At 49.0% G+C, this 16,759-nt stretch overlaps 1 pseudogene across 1 annotated transcript; it reads left to right on the forward strand.

Annotated features, from left to right (window-relative positions):
- Positions 1 to 7,664: 7,664 nt before the first annotated feature.
- Positions 7,665 to 9,342, forward strand: LOC307177534 (amine oxidase [copper-containing] 3-like; annotated as a pseudogene). The gene is made up of 3 exons: positions 7,665 to 7,998; positions 8,701 to 8,831; positions 9,074 to 9,342. The product of its transcript is annotated as an amine oxidase [copper-containing] 3-like (transcript).
- Positions 9,343 to 16,759: the final 7,417 nt, after the last annotated feature.

Consider the following 16,759-nt stretch of genomic DNA (forward strand, 5'->3'; position numbering starts at 1 on the left):
CACGTCTGTCCCACACCCAAGCCCCACTCCACACTGGAGCCAGAGCCATGTCCCCAGAATGCAGATCAGAGTGCACTGACCTGGGTGTCCGGGATGGTCCCGCTGGCCACACAGGGCCTCTGGGGCAGCAGCTCGACTCAGGCACCACGTCCTGGGGCCCAGTCCTCAGCCTGTGGGCTGGGAGGTGGGCTCTGGCTCCCAGGGATAAACGCATCTTCAGCACATTCACAGAGGCTGGGGACAAGTTGGTCCAAATGAAAATAAGACCTAGTGGGGGAAGCAGGACGTGTGGTCCTGTCTTCTGAGTAATTCTCCAAAAGGGACAACTTTTCAACACGTTTTTAGGGTGTTTGACATGATGATTGTGAAGCCGAGGATGAAACGATATCAGAGGAAGCGATGTGACAGCGAGACACTTAGGGAAGGTGGGCAGAGGGGACACCTTCTTCTGAACCAGTTCCCCCACCAGGCAAGGCAAAGGCTCTCCCTCCCACTCCCTGATCATTACCCACCTCCCATAGGAGAGCCTGGGGATACCCGCCAGAGTGGACATTCTTGACCTGTGCTTGGTAGCACTGGTCGGGACATAAAACATTAACCGTCCTCTTAAAGGTGTGTTCTTAGCTGGGAGGTAAGACCAGCACTTATGAAAGGGCCCAGAATGAAGTTCCCGGGCTGGAAATACCTGCCTTGTGGCCAGGGCTGGGTTTGACCTTAGATTCTTCTCCCCCTTATTATAAAGTCCACATGGCCCATTTCAAATCGAGACAGGCTGGGACCTGGGACCCTTTACGGGAGTGCTTGCACTTGTACCTGGACAAATGTTTCCTGGAGCCACAGATCACAAAGACACTACAAGGGACCGAAAATAACTGCACGCATGGGCAATCGGGGCAACTATGAACCATAAGATACAAGAAAACCACAAACCAACTGCCACTTCTGAGGTGCCGGGAGCAAAAGCAGGGTACTGGGCATGACCCCTGCACACAGCACCACCAAGGGGGTGGGCAAACACCTCAGCCTCCCCTCGGGCCCGACCCACCGATCTGCCCCCAGCCTCACCCTCACCCTCACCCTCACCCCACGTAAGGAATCAGCCCAACCTCCACAGAGAGCAAGCAAGGGAACTTGTGTTTGTTTGCTTTTAATTAATTTATTTAGTTATTTAGTTTTGGCTGCGTTGGGTCTTCGTTGCTGTACGCGGGCTTTCTCTAGTTGCGGCGAGCGGGGACTGCTCTTCATTGCAGTGCGTGGGCTTCTCATTGCGGTGGCTTCTCTTGTTGTGGAGCACGGGCTCTAGGCACGTGGGCTTCAGTTGTTGTGGCACATGGGCTCTGTAGTTGTGGCCCACGGGCTCTAGGGCGCAGGCTCAGTAGTTGTGGCTCACGGGCTTAGCTGCTCTGCGGCATGTGGGATCTTCCCGGATCAGGGGTCGAACCCGTGTCCCCTGCACTGGTAGGCGGATTCTCAACCACTGCGCCACCAGGGAAGTCCTGGGAACTTGTGTTTTGTTCTTACTCCTTCCTGCTGCAGCATGAGTCCCAATAAAGCCTTGCCTGAATTCCTCCTCTGGCTTCTTATCAATTCTATCAATTAAAGAGTCCAAGGACACGGGTCAGTAATAAAATGACCCCTTATGTGGAATTCCCATATCAAAATAGAGCTGGTTGCATAACCAGATGATATTTGGAGAATCTCACCTTTCTGGTGTTGATTTCCCTGGTTTTACATGTTCTGAGATTTCTCACTGTCTTTCCGCAATTACTACTTTGCTTAGACACACACCTCACAAGGCTCCCTGACCTGACCTCTTCTGCCCGCCCCCCTCCCATCCCCACCTCACACCCCCTAAGCTGGCCTTGGCCGTTCCCTGCCCAGGCCCAGGATGTTTCAAGTTCCTGTACCTTTGCAGCTTCTGTTCCCTTCGGCTGGAATGCCCCATCCAGTCTCCTGCAGGCGCACGCACTCTGTCTACAAGGTCGGTCTAACATGGCTTCCTGGGGAAGAGCTCTTGGACATGTCCAGGTTGCAAAGGATTCTCCTCCAGGCTCACAAGAGATGCATGTCCTCTCTCTGGATCCCTCAGTCTCTCCTAGTTCCCCTCAGGACCTGGCTGCACAGACGATGGCAGTCTCCCACACATCACCTGCCCAAGAATGGAGGCCACTTTGCTCTCTGCCTCTGCAGTATTTTGGAGGCGGGTTTCCTGGAAATGAGGGTTGTGGGCAGCTAGGTTATGTTCACAGCCAGTTTCCAGGCACCCTGACCTCTGCCGTGCTCCATCAGTCCTGCTCAAGTGGGGAGGGATCTCTGTTACACTGAAACTCCCCACCCCCTCCAACGCCCCCCTCATGCTCCCCTCCAGTGATTTAGGGTGCTCAGGGCCTCCAAGATGTTGACCTGGATCAGCCCTTGAGCTCCCCAGCTCCTCCCAGGTGCTTTATGTTCTCAGCATGACTCTCCAGTCTCCTATGGGTGCCAGTAGCATTCTGGTTGATGGGGGAGCCGTAGACTGTGATGAGGGCTTTGTCAGCTAGAGGACGGAAGGAGGGAATCTGGTTGGAGGGGTGTGCACAGGTGAGTTTTGCTTGCGGCCTTGTAGCCAGGAGAAAGGCCGTATCTGGAGAGTGGAGGAGGAGCCCAAGGACAGTCCCTTTCTGCCCCTGTCACTTCTTCCACTTGCCTCTCTCCAGGTGTATCTCCCAAACCGATCCCTCCCCCACTTCGTTCCACAACCTTGAACCTGTGTGTTTGTTTTGGAACAGGAGGACAGAGGCTTACTTGAGCCACTTAAAGTCCACATTCCTACATCAGCCCCACCTCCCGAGCCTGGCCTGACCACTGATTCCCCCAGCCTCCACCCCCTGCCAACCTCCTGTCCTTGGATGTTTGTCTTGAGTATACCCATCATGCCATTGCCCAGAAGCCCCACCCAGAGCCAGGAACCTCCAGAGACTGAAAGGGGCATCGTGCACCCAGGTCCTGTCTGTCTGTCTGTCTGTCTTTCTATCTTGCATTCCGATTCAAGAGCCTGGAGGCAGCCAGGAGCTTTAGCTATGGCTGTCTTTATTCTTTTGTTCTTGTGGAGTGTTCTGGTGATGGGCCTGGGTGAAGGTGGTGCTGGGAGTGAGGAAGGAATTGGGAAGGAGTGTCATCCCAGCCAGCCTCCCCTCTGCCCCTCTGTATCCTACAGTGCCCAGCCCTGGACACACCCTGGCCAGAGCCAGCTGTTTGCAGACCTGAGCCGAGAAGAGCTGACGGCTGTGATGAGCTTTCTGACCCAGAAGCTGGGGCCAGGCCTGGTGGATGCAGCTCAGCCCCAACCCTCAGACAACTGCATCTTCTCAGTGGAGCTGCAGCTGCCCCCCAAGGCTGCAGCCCTGGCCCACCTGGACAGGGGGAGCCCCCCACCTGCCCAGGAGGCACTGGCCATCGTCTTCTTTGGCGGACAACCCCAGCCCAATGTGACTGAGCTGCTGGTGGGGCCGCTGCCGCACCCCTGACCACACCCACAGTGCCCACTTCAAGGTGGATCTGGACGCAGGTGGTAAGACATCCTGGCGGAGGCCAGGATTCCAGTAAAGGGGGCTGATGTCTCCATGCCTAGATTTAAAAATTGTCATTGAAACATCAAAAATGTAAAAGTATAAGAAGAAAATGTGAAAGTCATCAAATTCCTCAGAGATTTTCACCCTTAGATGGTTATTCTCTCATGCTTAAAAAAAGTCTTTCCTTTTTTAAAATGGTGCATCTGCACTCTAGAATATATTACAGCATATACTATGTATATGATATACTGATACACATTTTTAGAATTTTACCACCAAATTTCTATCATAATGTACATATATTTTGTCACTTCTAATTTCTCACATAACAACGTATTACACTCAGGCAAACAACAAATATTTACCGAACGAATGCGTATTTGTGCCAAGCACTGCACTAAAACAATGTAACAGAAGAAACAATATCCCTGCTCTCAGTAGGCTGAGGTTGTAATGGAGGAGTGGAGAGCACAGTGGAGGGCTCCTGGAAAATGTGAGAGAAACAGTTTTTTTTAATTGAAGTTTACTTGACTTAACAATGTTGTGTTAATTTCTGCTGTACAGCAAAGTGATTCAGTTATACATATATATATTCTTTTTCATATTCTTTTCCATTATGATTTTTTTATTCATTAATTAATTTATTTATTTTTGGCTGCTTTGGGTCTTTGTTGCTGCACGCAGGTTTTCTCTAGTTGCTGTGAGCAGCGGCTACTCTTCGTTGCAGTGCCCGGGCTTCTCATTGCAGTGGCTTCTCTTGTTGCTGAGCACGGGTTCTAAGTACACGGGCTTCAGTAGTTGTAGCACGTGGGCTCTAGAGCACAGGCTCAGTAGTTGTGGCGCACGGGCTTTGTTGCTCCGCGGCATGTGGGACCAGGGCTCGAACCCATGTCCCCTGCATTGGCAGGTGGATTCTTAACCACCACGCCACCAGGGAAGTCCCCCATTATCATTTATCACAGGATACTGAATATATTTCCCCGTGCTATCCAGTAGGACCTTGTTGTTTATCCATTCTATATATAATAGTTTGCATCTGCTAACCTCAAACTCCCAATCCATCCCTCCCCCCCGGCAATCACAAGTCGGTTCTCTATATCTGTAAGTCTGTTTCTGTTTCATAGATGTGTTCATTTGTGTCGTTCTTTAGATTCCACATATAAGTGATATCATATAGTATTTACCTTTCTCTTTCTGACTCACTTCGCTTAGTATGATAATCACTAGGTCCATCCATGTTGCTGTAAATGACATTATTTCATTCATTTTTATGGCTGAGTAGTTGTCCATTGTGTGTGTATCTGTACATATATGTATGTACGTATGTGTGTATCACATCTTCTTAATCTAATCATCTGTTGATGGACACTTAGGTTGCTTCCAGGTTTTGGCTATTGTAAATAGTACTGCCCTGAACACAGGGGCGCATGTATCTTTTTGAATCACGGTTTTGTCTGGCTATACGCCCAGGAGTGGGATTGCTGGATCATATGGAAACTCTATTTTTAGTTTTTTAAGGAACCTCCATACTGTTTTCCACAGTGGCTGCACCAATTTACATTCGCACCAACAATATAAAACGGTTCCCTTTTCTCCACACCTGAAACATTTTTATGCTTAACTTCTCTGTATCTCAGTTTACTCAAGTGTAAAAATGGTGTAACAGTGCATTCCTCATAAGACTGTTGTGAGAATTAATGATGACTATTTAAAAATATTTTTTTCTTTTGAAATAACTTTAGACTTACAGAAAAGTTGCAGACATTATATAGAGTTCTCACATACCCATCACCAGCTCCCCCTAATGTTAACATCTTGCATAACCACAGGACAATCACAACCAGGAAATTAACATTATTACAATACTATAAACTACAGACTTTATGAGAATTTCATCAGTTCTTTACTGATTTCCTTTCTCTGTTCCGGGATCTAAACCAGCAACCCACCTTACACTTAGATGTCCTATCTCCTTATGGTCTCCTCCAGTCTGGCAGGTCTTTAGGTTTTCCTTGTCTTTCAGGAACTGACACTTTAGAAGATACTAGTCAATCATTTTGTAGAATGTCTTTCAGTTTGGGATTCTCTGATATTTTCTCATGATTGGGTTGAGCTTGTGTTTTCGTTTTTATGGAGGTTTTTTTGGTAAGAAAACCACAGAAATGACTTTATACCCTTCTCAGAGCGTCATATCAAGGGGTATGTGATGTCCATATGTCTTATTACCAGTGATATTGGCCTCAAGTACTTGGTTAAGGTGGTGTTTAGTAGCTTCCTCCATTGCAAAAGTTACTGTTTTTCCGTTTTCAGTTAATAAATATTTGGGGGAAATTTTTGATGCTATGCAAATATACTATTTCTTTTCTTCTCAAACTCTTGCCCACGAATTTTAGCATCTATTGGTGGATTTTTCCTGCAACAATTATTATTACTGTCCCATTTACATTTTTTCTCTTATTCTTTATACATTTATTAATTGGAATTCTCCATTAAGAAAGTGTTATCCCTCCTTTTTACTTTATTTATGTATGTAATTATTTATTCATAACTGTATGGACTCATGGATATTTTATTCTAAGGGTTATAATCCCATACTATCATTTATTTTGTTCCTTAAATTGTTTCAGCTTTGGCCATTGGGAGAGCCTTCAGGTTGGTTCCTGTGTCTTGCTGACATGCCTCCATCCTTTTCTGAGCACTTCTTTACTTCCTGGCACCGCAAGATATTCCAGTTACATCTTGTATTTTCCCTGCTCCAGCCCGGAAATCAACCACTTCTCCAAGAATCTCTGGTTCCTTTTATTGGAGAATAGTATTTAGAAACCAAGATCTGGGTACCAGGTGTGCTCATTATTACTGGGATGTCATTGCTTTTAGGCTCTCTCATCGGACTTAGCTAGAAAATACATGTATGTATTCTAACTGACGCACACATCTCTCTTTATCTCTACATCTAAGCTATGACAACTCTTAAAGGCACTTGGAACGGTGCCTGACACACACAGAGAAGTATTAGTTATTATCGTAAGTATTATCCACGTGAGCCTGCTTGTGCGGATGTACCGGAAAAGGAACTCTTGGCCTTTGTCGTCTACAAGTCGAAACTGTGGAGTGTGGGCTAGGAGCAGTAATTCACAAAGGGAAACTGAGGGTTTGCTTAATCAGTCTCTGCTCTCTTTGATCTTTGGAAGGTATGGAGGGAGCTTCCGGCATGTTTTGGTTTACTGCTCTTTGGTCTCAGATCACTTAAGTTGAGTCCTAATATAGAACATAGTTGGACTCCAATAAAATCATTCAAAACTCCAACTATTCAGGCAACAGACTATGTCTTTGGCCTTGCCCCTTATTCCTTGCCAGTCCCCAAGGAATAGAAAACACCGCTAAGCTCCAGCAGTGTTGGGCCTGGGCTCTGACTCTCCTTCCCTCTGACCTGCGTGTCTGCTGTCCGTGTGTGGTGGAGCCCCTTTGTGTTGGTTTCCTCTGGGTACTGATGTGTAGGCAGTGTAGAGCCAGACTGAGACCTGGGTCCCCAGCACTGCCATGAAACTAACCACGTGCCCTTGGTGACAAACCGGGGCACATTATTTAAATTCTCTGAGCCTCAGTTGTCCCATCTGTACAATGGGGACAACTATAGTTCCTCCTTCATCAGGTTGTTGTGCACGTAAAGCATCAATCCACGTAAAGCCCTCAACACACTGCCTGTGCAGAGCTCCTCCAAGTTCAAAAAATATGAGCTACTGCTGTGATTATTTTCACGAGAAGGCAGTTCTAGTGACACCAGGGGGCTTCAGATATGAGGGGCAGACCCTTTCCTCAGGTCAGAAAGAACCTGGTCCTGCACATTGCCTGCTAGACTGCTCCAACCTCAGATAAACCCCCTCCCTTCAGCTCCTCAGAGGGGGAAGGTCAGTGGAAGCCCGGTCACAAGGCATCTGGGATTATTACCAGTGATGATATCAAGAAGAAAGACCTTCTTCAAATCTCTGGATCAGGGACATCTTGGGGAGAGGGGAGGGAAGAGGGGGCACACTCAGTCTGGCTTTCTCTTTGGCCCCCACTCTGAAGCCAGGTGGGGACAGAGTCCAGAGGGGGTGGAGCAGCTGCATGACCAGCCCTCCCTCCCCCCTTCCCCCCACCATCTCCACTTCACCCCTGCAGGACTGGAGAACTGGGTCTGGGCTGAGGACATGGCTTTTGTCCCTACGGCGGTACCCTGGAGCCCCAAGCACCAGATACAGAGGCTGCAGGTGACCCGGAAGCTGCTGGAGACGGAGGAGCAGGCCGCCTTCCCCCTGGGAGGTCCCTCCCCTCGCAACCTGTACCTGGCCAGCAATCACAGCAACAAGTGGGGGCACCCGAGAGGCTACCGCATCCAGACAGTCAGCTTTGCTGGGGAGCCTCTGCCCCAGAACAGCTCCATGGAGAGAGCCTTGAGCTGGGCAAGGTGGGTGATGGGGTGTCAGAGAGGCACTGAGGGAGGCAGACTGTACAAAAGGCTCCATGTTGCTGGGAACCCAGGTTCCCCCACCTCCCATGGGTGTGTGTACATATACACACTCACGGTCACACATTCACACACACACACTCCTGCAGCCACAATCTTAGGCCGCTCAGAATGAAGCCTCCTGCGTGGATGAATGAATGGAAAGATATGTGCTGAATCAAATATGACAAAATGCTCCAGGTGGAATCTAGGATGGTCACTAGACTATTCTTTTAACTTTTCTGTATGTTTAAAGTGTTCACAATCAAGGTTGGAGGGGAAAACAAAGAGAGCAGCACAGATCTGAGGGAATATTCCCTAAAATGCAGGCACATGGGATACTGAAATTCACCTAAGATGGGAATCAGGCCACGTCTGTGCACATGCGTCCAGGCCCTGACTCCCATCTGCATGGACGCGTGAGCGACAGTCCCACCTGAAGTCTGAACAATGGGCCGGTAGATGTTTGAGATACAGGATATTGAGCAAATGCGGGAACTTTGTGAGAGAGAGAGAGAGAGAGGGAAGTGGACAGAGAACAATAAAGAGGCTGGACAACATAAGACCTTTATGCTCGTTTCCCCTTTGTGTCCTCTCTTCAGTGCAGCTTCAGGCAGCAGGATGGCTCGATGACCTTGTGGGTCTGATCCAAATCCCCTGCAGGTACCAGCTGGCTGTGAACCAGCGGAAGGCGGAGGAGCCCAGACGCATCAGCATCTATAATTTGAAGGACCCCTGGACCCCCCACCCTGGATTTCACTGACTTCCTCAACAACGAGACCATTGCTGGGCAGGTGAGTTGAGGGGGAGGGGGTGGGCATGAGGGGGGAGGCCGGGGGAGCAAGGATGAACCTCCTTACTCTCTCCCAAGGCAGATTCCTCTAAGGGTCTTTAGAACCCACTAAGGAAGAAAGCGCTATGATGTCACATTTTTCCTGGGCTGCTGAACTCAGCCCTCCCATACAAGGCCACTGGGGGAGGCGGACATGCCCTTAGCAAAGCCAGACCTCACGATCCTCTTTCTTCGCCCCCTTAGGACTTGGTGGCCTGGGTGACAACCGGTTTCCTGCACACCCCCCATGCAGAGGACATTCCCAACACAGTGACTGTGGGGAACAGCGTGGGCTTCTTCCTCCGACCCTACAACTTCTTTGACCAGGACCCCTCCATCGATTCTGCCGACTCCGTCTACTTCCGGGAGGACCAGGATGCTGGGGCCTGTGAGGTCAACCGCCTGCCTTGCCTCCCCCAGGCTGTGCCGCCCACCTCCCTGCCTTCTCCCACGTGGGCTTCTCCCACAACTAGATGGATGGGGAATGTGGCTGGGGCCCCAGGGCCAGGGAGTGTGGGGAGGGGAGGGGATGGGCACTGGATGGGGCAGTCCTCTCTCTCGCACCATCCTCCCTTCCCTCCCCCTCCCTGCTGGGAGCATCCTGAGTCTGTGATGCCTGACACAGGGGGTTCTTACCTTTGTTGACCTCAAACCTCCTGGGTTCCTGTCGCAGAGTAGAGAGGAATGGTCAGCCGGGAGTCTAAAGTGATGGCCATACTTTTCCCAGAAGACTCCTGTTTTTTTTAACAGTTTTTTAATCTTATTTTTAAAATGAGATGTAATTCATATACCATAAAATTCGCCCTTTTAACATGTACAGGTTTAATGGGTTTTAATATATTCATAAAGTTGTGCAACCATGACTACTATCTAATTCCAGAACAATTTCATCACCCCAGAAAGAAACTCCAAAATCTGTTAGTAGTCACTTCCTATTTCCCTCCAACCCATTCCCAATTCTAACCTTTCTGTCACTACAGATTTGCCTAGATTCTGGAAGTTTCATATAAATATATTCATACAATAAGTGGTCTTTTGAGGTTGGCTTCTTTCACTCAGTGCAGCGTTTTTGAGGGGCACCCATGTTGTAGCAGGAATCAGTACTTCATTCCTTCATGGACGAATAATATTCCATTGTACGGATAGACCGTATTTCGTTTCCACTCTTTGGTTGTTCCAGATAGTGCTGCTATGAACATTTGTATACAAGTTTTCATGTGGACAAATGCCTTCATTCCTCTTGGGTATATACCTGGGAGCTGAATTGCTGGGTCCTATGGTAATCTATGGTTAACGTTTTGAGGAGCTGCCAGACACCATTCCAAAGTAACTGTACCATTTCCTTTCTTTTCTTTTCTTTTTTTTTTTGCATAACATAACATAAAACTTTTACTTAAACTTTTATGCAACATACTTATACACAACATAAAATGTACTCTTTGGCCATTTTAAAATGTACAATTCAGTTACCTTAAGTACATTCAGAAGTTTCTTGGGCCTCCCCAGCTCCTCCTTTGCCCTGGGTCTTGAATATGAAGGTGAGGCATCTAGAGACTAGCTGTTCTCTGGAGCCCCAGGACAGGGTCCCCACGAGGCCTGTGTCCAAGATCTTAGGAAGGTGCTTCCCTCAATTCCCTGTCACCCAGCTTCCTCCTTCTCTCTCCTTTCTTCCCCTTGTCCTTCCCCTCCTCTTGCTACTTCAACTTCCACTCCCTGGTATTTCCCTCTGAGGTCCTGGGGGGAAGTCCCTGCTGGAAGTCCCCTCAGGTCCTATAATCCCCCACCCCAAATCCCCTCAGCTTTGGTGTCCTCCTCTGTCCCTGGGATGGGGAAGCCTTGGGCATACAGGGGACTGTGGAGCCAGGTGTGTCCCAGTGGGGACAGTCTCCGCCTAGTCAGGCAACAGCCTTCAGGGCCTCACATCCCTGTTGCCCCTCCTGGGGCATGGACTTTGGATGGCTATAAATAAGAACTGGGACATTTTCCAGAAAGGAGTGTGGGAGCATGAGTAGGGTGGGGAGGAGGTAGACCTCAAAGACCGAGTTTTCTCAGGTGCCTCCAGGCTAAGGGAACCCACGTGGAGTGTGGTGTCTACTTCTATAGTTTGACCTATCCTGTCAGTGTCTTTTCTAGAGGGACCTGTGAGGTCAGGAAGAGAGGGGGTTCCTTCCCCAGCTGGAAGCCCAGGCCACAGACCCAGCCCTAGGGAAGGACACTGAGTGGGCAGGCCCTGGCCAGAGGGGAGTTCAGGGAACAGAGACTTGGGTCCAACTCAGCTTGTGACCAGAGGGAAACTGGAAGCTCAGACCACACGGAAGTCCCATCATTTCCTGCAGGAACTGCCTGGACCCAGGCTCAACCAGGTGAGCCGGGAAGGCATTGAGTTCTGGCAAACGGACCTTCACCTAAAGACTAAACGCAGTAGGAGACACATTCCCATCGAGACTGGCAGCAGCATATGGTGAAAAGTGCTCGGATGGGGACGGGGTGAAGGCAGAGCTGGGTTAAAGAATTCAACGAGGTCATGCTTGAGAAGAACCTGGCACCTGATCCATGGTAAGTGACCCTCTAGGGGAAAAATCAGCGTTCAGTGGACCAGAACAGAGATCTGCAGTTGCCTTAACGCAAAGGCGCTCAACCTTGACAGGACACCGAAATCACTGAGGAGCTTGTAAAACTCCACACACCCACGCCGCGTTTCAGCCCAATAAAATTAGAATCTCGGGTGACGCTCAGACATTAGCAGCTTTGAAACTTCCCCCAGCTGATTCTAACATGAAACCAAGGTTGAGAAAAGCCTGGGATAGCAGTTCAGTTCCAAACCTGCCAGAGGAGCATGACCAAGAATCTAAGAAAGAAGGTGGCTGTCAGACGGCACAGAAAAGAGGCATTACAGAGCCTGCCCTGGCAGTGACAATGCACCCGTGTCTGGAGCAGAGGACCCGGCCCAAGGCCAGGACTGTCCAGCCCTGGAGGCACAATAGCCACGTGGATGAGGGCTCCAGGCCCTCTCAAATCTCTCTCATGACTCACGACCAACTGCTGCCTCTGATTCGCAGCTCAGTGGGCCAGCTTCCCACCACATCTCAGTCATGGAAAGAAAATGGGCAAGTCCGTTATAGCTGTTGTGTAAATGATTATATAGATATAGATATAGGTATATCTCATATATATATATCTCATATACCTATATCTATATCTATATAATCATTTATCTTCTGTAAATTATATATATATATCTTCTGTAAATTGGTATCCTGATAATTGCTTTTGCTTTAGCAGTTACTGGAAATGGAGATTAGCCTTCAGGTGTTACTCTGGTAAATGTATTTATTTACTCATTTATTAAAAAAAATTTTTGGTCCCACCGTGAGACTTGAGGGACCTTAGTTCCCTGACCAGGGATCGAACCTGGGCCCTCGGCAGTGAAAGCACGGAGTCCTAACCACTGGACTGCCCGGGAATTCCCAGGTGTTACTCTGATAAATTTAGATCTTCCCTAAAAGACCATCCCCCCCCTGGTGAGCTGACAAATCTGGTTTCTGACTTAGGCCCCTCCCTTGGACTGTGGTGAATTCACCAGGAAACCATCGTGGGGTGTCCCGGGGGACATCAGCCAGCCTGTCCTGACACAGCACACACCAGCCTCGCCACAGACTCTGCAACTAGATTCCTGAGCCCAGACTCAGGAATCCTACCTTCCTTCTGTCCCCCTCCTATAGTTTTCCTTGGCCAACGGCCCTTTATAAACCTTCAGAGCTTCCCACTCTCTCCAGAGCATACTAGGCCATTCACGGACCAGGTTCAGCAGCTCCTGCCATCCTGATGCCCTGCTCACCAGACGCCCCCAACCATGGGACCTTCCCCAAACAGGCTGTTCCCATCCACTCATGCCTCTGCCCATGCGCTCCCCTCCTTCCCGCCTCTGGTTCCTTCCTCTTTCCCCTTCCTCCCTTTTTCATCTGGTGAAGGCTTATTCATCCTCTAAAACCCAACTCAAATATCATCCCCGTCCCATTTTCCCTGCTGGTTGCTTTGTTCTCCCTGCACCCTTGGTTCTTTGGAAAGAACCCTGCAATGGAGGTTCACACGCTGAACTCTAGTTCATCATCTACACGTGTCCTCCCCTCGCTTCCCTGGGGCAAGAACCATGTCCTGTTGGCCTTGGTGGCCTGATGCCCAGAATGGTGTCATGCCCATTGTGGGTGCTTAAATACATCTTTGTTGAAATAATGACAGTTGTTATATTCAGGTAATTCTTTGTCTCGTAAAAAAAACATTTCATATCCAGTTTCTCCTTTGACTACCTCAAAAAGGAAGATCTAAAGAAGCCCAAAGATCCTGAGTGAATGATCACCCTGGCTGCACAGGTTAAGCTGGGACACGGGGCCAAAGGGCAACGCTGACACACTAGCCTGAATATTTCCTTTCCAGATGAGACCTGCACTGCTGGAACCAGCAGCCCAGCCAAGGTTGCAGGAGGGAGGAGATGGGACAGAAAAGTTTCTGAGTAGGTAGACATTGGCAGGTCTGTAAATTAGTTCCCCACACTGGGTTTTCCGTGAAACAGGTAGGAGGGATCCAGAGCCTGGGGTAGGCCCAAGGGCACATTGTATGGGAGGGTTTGAAGCATAGACTGGACGTTGGACCCCAAAATGCTATAGAATTCGGCATGTATGTAAGGAAGGGTGTTTCTGAGGCAGCAAAGCAATGAGTTAAAGTTTTCCTCATTCTGCAACATGGTATAGTGTTTAGTAGTACGGTTTCTGGAGCTAGATTGCTGGGGTTTGGCAGGTGTGACCTTGGACAAGTTATATAACCTCTCTGTGCCTCACTTTTCTCACCTGTAAAATGGGAACAGTAATAAAATCTACCTCAGGATTTTTATGAGGATTAAATGAATTAGTTCATGTAATTTTCCAAGACTAGTTCTTGACGTATAGTGAATGCTCACTGAATGCTAGTTATTATTTGATATTTTTAATAATTTATTTTATTTTATTTTGGCCATACCACACGGCCCCCTGCCATGGAAGCTCAGAGTCTTAGCTACTGGACCGCCAGGGAATTTTCCCTTATTTGATATTTTATTAACCAGCATCTATTGGGTGTTTCAGTTACTGCACAGCAAGCCACCCTGGAAAATAGTGGCTTAAAACAACAGACCATTTTATTTGCTCATTATTCTGTAGGTCGGCCCTCTGAGCGGGGCTCATTTGGCAGTTCTTCTGGAGTCTCCTGGGATCACTCTTGTGGCTGCAGATACCCGGCAGATGGACTGGAGCTGGATGGTCTAAGATGGCCTCACTCACAGGTCTGGAGCTGGGGCCAGTTGTCAGACATGCCACACATGACAGCAGTGTGTCTTCAGCACGCCAGCCTGGACTTCTCCCCTTTGTGGTCCAGGGTTCCACCTGTAGCTCAAAGAGAACAAATCCTAGTGAGGGAATGCTTTTCAAGCCTCTGCTTACATCACATCTGCTAATGTCTCATTGGCCAAGGCACAAGATCAACCCCAGATTCAAAGGATGGAGACATAAACATCACGTTTTGACAGGAAAAGAGTCAAAGTCACAGTGCAAAGGGATATATATCAGCAATGGGAGGAACCACTGCAGGCATCTAACCAAGCTACCATACTGGCCCCAGATATGCAAGCAGAACTCTGTTCTGGGTGCTGGAAGGGATGATTTCTTGGCCCTCAGGGCTCAGGATAATAGGAAAAGGGTTAAGAAATATGCAAACAACTGTAATGCAAGGTTTGAACGTGCTGAGTGACCTAAGGTAGGAATGGTTAAGGGCTAGGGGAGCTCAGGTCAGGCTGATCCTTTATAGCTGATGAGGGGTGGGCATCAGTGGGTTGGGAAGGCTTTATTAGCTTGGCTTTGAAGTATGTTTAGAACCTGGACATGTGGAGATGGGAGGAATTATATTCCAGTTGGAGGAAAGAGCCAAGTTAGGCAAACCAAGGCATGTTTGGGAAATCCAAGACCATTAGTGTATCTGGAATGAGGGGTCCATGAAGGGGAGCTGCAAGACATAAGGCTGAAAAGATAACCTGGGGTCGGATTGTGGGTGAGCTTGAGTTTGAACTTCATTCTGAAGGCAGTGGGGAGTCACGGGATGTTTTCTGGGTGATAAATGGAAAGAACTGTATTGTAAGAAGGCTCCTTTGGGGGCTTCCCTGGTAGCGTAGTGATTAAGAATCTACCTGCCAATGCAGGGGACATGGGTTCGACCCCTGGTCTGGAAAGATACCACATGTCGCAGAGCAACTAAGCCCGTGCGCCACAACTACTGAGCCTGTGCTCTAGAGCCCACGAGCCACAACTACCAAAGCCCTCATGCCACAACTACTGAAGCCCGTGTGCCTAGAGCCCGTGCTCCGCAACAAGAGAAGCCACCGCAGTGAGAAGCCCGCGCACCTCCACGAAGAGTAGCCCCCGCTCACCGCAACTAGAGAAAGCCCGCGCACAGCGATGAAGACCCCACACAGCCAAAAATAAATAAATAAATGAATTTTTTTAAAAAAAGAAGGCTCCTTTACCTTTGCCAGTGGTCTGTAGGATGGCTCAGGTAGGGGAGTGAGAAGGGGCATAGGCCATCATTAGGTAACAAAGGGACTTGCGGGTCTAGGCAGAGGGATTGATGAGTGGCCACCAGAGTAGAACATCAAACAAGACCTGATGAGGAGGCAACAAGGATGACGCAAAGGTTGCCAGGCTCGGTGCCTGCAGGATGGCAGAGGAGGAAGAGATGCATTTACAAAGCAAGGAAGTCTGGAGGAACAACTGGTCTGGACGGAACTCATAGATCTGGGGAATGTATACAGCAGCCAGGTGGTGGCCAAGGGGGCACCTAACATCATGCTGATGGTGGGAGGAGGAAGGGGAGAAAGGAGAGTAGAGCTTGGTGGAGAGACACTGGAAACAGTGAGGGTGAGGGTGAGTGTTTCGTCTGTCGAAAGTGTCAGATGTGGCCAAAAATTAACAAAGAAGAAGGGTGAGAAAAGGTCAACCAGCAGACCTTCCAGCGAGAAGATCATGTTTCCCTCCCAGTAGAGCAGAGGAGGCTGAAGTTGCACAAGGCTGAGGAGGGAGCAGCTCACACCCTGCTCTCTGGAATTCAAGGTTGGAGGGATCCCCTGGACTTACATGACCCTGGCACGTCCCTCCTTCCACTTCCAACCTACTAAAGTGAAGAAAATCTTAAAAATAAAACAAGCTTTCCTTTCCATCCTAAAGGAGGGAGGCCCACTACGCTCTCCTCGCCCTCTTCCCTGTCTCTCCTACTTGCTGGCTAGAGATCAGACACCGTCAGGACTCGAGTCCAGAGAGACAGGCGTTGGCAGGACAGACAGCTGTTTATTTCCTAGCAGAGCCCTGCTGTGTTTTCATAGCTCAGAATAGTTCCTTGGCGCTCTCCAAGGCGCTCTTGCAGGGTGAGGAAACCTCATTGTTTGTTTTCATGACAATTCTGGGCCTCACCTCTTCCTCTTTCTCTGCATCACAGTCCATACTTGGGAGCTCTCAGAGGGGGTAAGGTATAGGTTAACAGGGTCCGAGACTACTAATTTCCTAATTATGTCCCCCAACTGGGCTCCGGAAGAGGAAAGGACTAATAACTGACTATACAACATGGGTGTTTTGGTTAGGATGAAAATTCTGAAAATTAAAGAGTTGATTAAAGGACTACAGGGCAGAGCTGGGGGAGAAAAACAGTAGGTGGAACAGAAGAGGGTGGAAGGGATGACCCCCTCTCCCAATCTGGGTCACAGCTGGATGCCAGGCTCTGGGCAGGGAGCTGCCTTCCACTTGAGAATTGTGAGGTGCTTCTGTGACTCCTGGTGTACCTCAGGTCTCAGCTGGGTCTTGGCAGAACCCATGTTTG

The sequence above is a fragment of the Stenella coeruleoalba genome (assembly GCF_951394435.1).
Source record: "Stenella coeruleoalba genome assembly, chromosome: 19".
NCBI lineage: Eukaryota > Metazoa > Chordata > Mammalia > Artiodactyla > Delphinidae > Stenella > Stenella coeruleoalba.